The following is a 5,809-nucleotide window of genomic DNA, read 5'->3' on the forward strand; positions in this document are numbered from 1 at the left end:
ATTGAAAAAATGCACATTAACTGTTTTTAATAAAATACCTAATAAAAATGAACAGGTAAGAAGTAAGTTAAAAACAAACACATGTTCATTAAGGCCCAATCTACCTGTTTATGTTATCTATAGGCTATATGGCTTTGAAGTCCTTATTCTTTAATTCATATCTAGTCTTAGTTGTAAGCCTATATCAACAGACTATCAGTGAGTAGTAAAGGGTTTCTGTGTTTAGAGTAACGAACCAAAACAGATAACAGTGATGCTCCTAAAGTGTTTTTCCACTTACCTCAAGTGCAGGCAATCCTGGTTTCCTCCAGCTCACGACTCAGCTTCGAGCAAAGAGTAGCCAAAACGTTAACGTTCGTACATTAACTGTTTTAATAAAATAGCTAATAAAAATTAACAGGTAACAAAAAAGTAAGTTAAAGATATGTTCATTAAGGCCCAAGCTACTTGTTTATGTTATATAGGCTATCGGCTTTAAAGGCAAAAGTCCTTATTCTTTAATCAGTCTTAGTTGTAAGCCTAACAGTCTGTTAGTGACAGTCTGTCAGTGAGTAGTAAATGTACACAAAATAAAGGGTTTCCACTGAAAAAAGGTTTTCAAGCAGTACCTCATTCAATTAATAATTTTTATTTCAATTCAGTTTACTATTATTTGTTTTATTTTTCAAGTTATTTTTTTCGTTCAAAACAAATGGTAAATATAAATATTTTTCATTAAGATCTTAAATAAGAAAAAATAGTTTCGACGAATGTACAATTTCAAGGTTACACACAGGCCAGCGCAGCATTAAACACAAATCCTGACCAGTGACGCAGTCACCAGACCGCTCTTCTTCAAGTTGCTCCGTGGATCACAGTATTGTTGGGTGCGCCCCTCCCCCTATAACTGTTCTGGGGTGCGTTTCCCGAAAGCATCGCTAGCCAACTATGGTCGCAAGTTCCGTCGTTACCAATAGAGTTCAATGGACATTGCGATGAACTTGCGACCATAGTTGGCCAACGATGCTTTCGGGAAACGCACCCCTGTCTCGCTCTTTCTTTTACTGTCTATGGTCTCGCTCCGTGCACAAAATGGCGACCGTTGACGTTTCGAACTTGAGTGTGTGGGCCAGTACTTCCGGTGAAAACTTCCGGTGATCTGACAGCGAGAGCGAGAGACAACAGCGACCGAGTTCCATTACCACAGCGATATTTTTCACATTGAGTGTTTTTAGGATTCAAGAGAGGTGACTTGCCTTTCAGAGGGTGACAGCCTCAGCACTTCATTGTTGTGTGCCGTTATGTACCATGTCGTCACGTTATAACAGAGAAGTCAGTTTTCATGCATTGCCCGTTGACGCTGCGGGACGGGCTGAGTGGATACAGAAGATCCGGAGGGAGGACTTCAACCCGACCAAAATTTTAAATGCATATCATTTTCAGTGTATTTCACCTGTGCGTTTCTATGCTTTCTATTACTGCATTTATTTTGTGCATGTGAGATGAGTTAAGACCATCTGTTTAATAAATAATTATCTGTCTGGTGTTTATATGCAGCACATACAGTATTGTACTACGTGTAAAATATACACAAACTTACCCATATTAAATTGTTTGTGGTAACTACAGTTAAAAATGTAAAATATGTGATAATAATATTGATCGAGCATATTACTGTTAAGTTAACAATGTTTCATTTAATTTACAACATATTATTGTTAAGTTAAAAACAATTAAAATGTCATTTTAACATTATGCTCTTGTCTTTTAAACTGTACTGTGCTGTAATTGAATATACAATTTTAGTCTGTACAATTTACAGAAATAGATCATTTCTACAAAAATATATGTTTCTATAATCATAGTTTTACTGTAAAATTAACAGATATATTTGATTTACTTGTTTACAAAATATTACTGTTAAGTTAACTATGTTTCATTTAATATACAACATATTATTGTTAAGTTAACAATGTTCAATTGTATTCTCATTTACAGTATTTCCATGTAGCTATTTTACAGCATTTCAAAGTTAATTTTACGGACATTTTTTACAGTGTGATGATCCTCCTCTACCATGCCAGCAAGATCAACCTCTCAATCTACCTTGACCATGGCTCTGGCAAACATCGCATACTCATAAATGTGACGGAACTGTCTGAATCACTGGGCCCTGACTACTGTAGCACTCTGCTGGGATTCTATGTCTTTACTGGGGAGGACTGTACCAGTGCTTTTAAAGGCAAAGGAAAGGTGAATCCCCTGAAGAAGCTATAGCAGAATCCTAAACTCCACAATGCTTTCAGGCAGCTTGGTGCAGACTGGCTGGTCACAGATGAGCTTCAACGGGAGATGGAGAGCTTCACGTGCATCATGTATGGCCAAGCACGGATGACATCAGTTGACGCAGTACGAGCCAAGATGCTGAGAAAAATGGTCGGTGCTGACAAAGTCCTGGACTCAAAGTCAAAAGTAGAACTGGAACGCCTGCCACCCCCCAAAGTCTGTCTCATTCCACATGTACAGAGAGTCAACTACAGAGTTGCCTGCTATAAGAGAGCAGACGAGGCAATAATCGAGAGCCCCAAACCATATGATCCAGGCATGGGCTGGGAGAAGACAGGAGAGGAGGAGGTGTTGGAACCTGTTTGGACAATTGGACCCATCCTCCCTCCTTCTCTTGTTGAGGTACTGGCTCAGAGAGCAGAGTTAGAAGAGCAGGCAACTGGTTTCAGCAACAACAACAACTTGTCTGTGGGTGAAGAGGATGGAGAGTATGAACATAATGATGAGGATGAAGTGCTGGTAGAAATAGACTTAGAGGATCTCTTCAGTGATGATGAGGAAGACGAGTAGTTTGGGTCAACTTGTATTATTTATTATTTTTTGGCCATAAATAATAATAAAAAACAGTCAATATATTGTCAAATGTCAAACATAGCCATTCAATTAAATTTCTGGGATCAGAATTGCACTGAAAAATGTGTCCATTTGTCTCTGTAAGTTGTTTACATGAAAAGTTATGCCACTTTATATCATATTTAGATTTTTCGGGTTTGGTGCAAAGGGTTAAAAATAAAGCATTTTGGACATTATTTCAGCTTGGTACCCAATTTAATCTTAAAATAGACACTTGAATGATAAAGAAATAACAGGTTGTGGGAAAAAATCACCCTATGCGCTTCAGAAAATGAAAAAATAGTTGATCCTCTACACATATTTTGGCCATTTTTTGCTATTTTTGTCCAGAAATAAGGTCAATATGTTGTCAAATGTCAAAAATAACCATTCCATTAAATTCCTGGGGTCAGAATTGTATGGGACAATGTGTTCATTTGTCTCTGTATGTTGTTTACTTCTAATGTTATGCCACTTTCTATATAATATTTGGATTTTTCGGGTTCCGGTCGGGTGCAGCAAAGGGTTAAAAAAGAACCCTTTGGGACATTATTTCAGCTTGGTACCCAATTTAATCTTAAAATAGACACTCTAATGATTAAGAAATAACAGGTTGTGGAAAAAAAATCACCCTATGCGCTTGAGAAAACGAAAAAATAGTTGATCCTCTACACATCTTTGGCCATTTTTTGCTATTTTTGTCCAGAAATAAGGTCAATATGTTGTCAAATGTCAAAAATAACCATTCCATTAAATTCCTGGGGTCAGAATTGTATGGGAAAATGTGTTCATTTGTCTCTGTATGTTGTTTACTTCTAATGTTATGCCACTTTCTATATAATTTTTGGATTTTTCGGGTTCCAGTCGGGTGCATCAAAGGGTTAAAAAGGAACCCTTTGGGACGTTATTTCAGCTTGGTACCTGGCAGATTCTGAAAATAGACACTTTAAGGATTTAAAAAAATCAGGTGGCATAAAAAAAGCCGGGGGGTGCGCGTGGACCCCTATTTCCATCTAGACTATATAGCGTCTGTCCAAGGCGAACTTTGTTCAGTTTGACAGTTTGTCAAAAATCCCAGTCACGGTGGATAAATTATTAGCCTACCTATTAATATAATATTTCACGTTATCCCTATTATTTTTAGACATTATTAGACAGATTATTTATTGATATTATAAATATATTTCTATATCGGTTGGTTTAAAGATTATACATGTTTTATTATTAGAATGTTAGAATGTTATTAATATTATAAATAATGTTTAAATATGTATGATCATAGGCTAATCCTGTCATATATATGCAATATATTGTATTTTAAAAGTGGGACACTTAATTATATTTAGTCCTGATTAAATTAAATCAATTAAAGATTCAAAATTCACCCCATCCAGAATTGTTTAGAAAGTGATAACAAGTTCCAAACAGAATGACTGCTTAAGACACAGACATATCCTGATAGAGTTCTAAATAAATTTATTGTTGAGCTGTCAAGTTGTAATGTGTTGCAATGATCAGTTAGCATCTTATTTTATTTATTATTCTTTTTTCTTTTTGACTGGCATGAATAGTTTACCCTTATTTTGCCACACTGAAGGTGGCAACCCTTAACTCTAATCAAACATTATAATAACCTAAACAGCCTTTTCTACTACAAGCATCATCATATGTTTGATTTATTGTTATTATTTATTTTTTTCAGATACTGAATAGCTGGCAGGTGTTCTTCTACCATGTAAGTAATTTGAATTTATTATTTTTATATATATGCAAATATAGTTTCACTAAGGATATATTTTGTATTTATTAGAAATTGTTATATATGGGCAATGTTTTTTTTTTACAATGCTTTATTGATTTTTCATCTTCTCTCAACTTATTATATAACTAATCTTATCACGATTATTGTGGTCAAAATTGTAATCATGATTATTTAACACGATTATAGGTAAGGTGGGTGATTATAGTCTTATTTCATGAGTAATTTTAAATGTTAGTGAAAATACAACATTACAAAAAAAGTAAACAGTCACCAATACAATAAGAACAAAGAAACAAAACCAACAAAAATACAACAAAACATAAATTCAAATTTATGGTGTGTTCACACTTGGCGTCTTTTTTGAAGCTTTCAGTGTCTTTTTTTTTTACATTATAATTCTATGAAGAATTACCCCACCTTGTAGCTCAGAGCGTCTTAGCGAGACCTGTCGTTTCCACAACAACAAGGAAAAAGGGTGAAGGTGCTGGTAGATGGACTTATTGTTTAACTGTCATAGCAAAAGGAGTTATATTGAGCACAAAACTGATTGGATGGATCCTTATGTAAAAATAAGTGTATCATCTACTACTTGTCTTTAACAAAACTATCTGCTAACGTTAGCTAACATTAACATTCGCTCAGCAAAAGTTATCAATACCGTTACCAGCTGATAACTAAATGTTACCTCTATTTACCGGAACTTGGTGGGCATAAGCTACGGTTAGCAGCTGTTATAGCGACAAAAGATACCCGTGGCTGCTATTTTTCTCTTTTTTTACTAAAAAGCACCCCCTGTCAACTTTTAGTTGTCAAAAAAGGCATCAAGTGTGAACACACCCTAAATAAATAGTCAAATGTAAAATAACTCTTCTGTATTCGGTTATCTCGGGACACATGCACAGGAGGCTGCCTAGGGAACAGTATCTCTTTCTTGGCTTAATAGCAACAATAGACTGCATTCTACAACTGTCACAATCCCTGTACTCCCTTGTGTTTGGTAGGATTTTTATGTTGAAGTTTATTCTTAGTTCCCCATTGTTTCTGTGTTCACTTTCTGTGCTTGGTTCCTCTATTGCCTTATGCCTTGCTTAGTATAAGGCAATAACATAGAAGTTACCTTTATTAGTTCCCATGACATCAATCACCAACACCTGTCCCACGTCAAACAGT

The sequence above is a fragment of the Squalius cephalus genome, assembly GCF_949319135.1.
Source record: "Squalius cephalus genome assembly, contig: scaffold_57, whole genome shotgun sequence".
NCBI classification, from domain to species: domain Eukaryota; kingdom Metazoa; phylum Chordata; class Actinopteri; order Cypriniformes; family Leuciscidae; genus Squalius; species Squalius cephalus.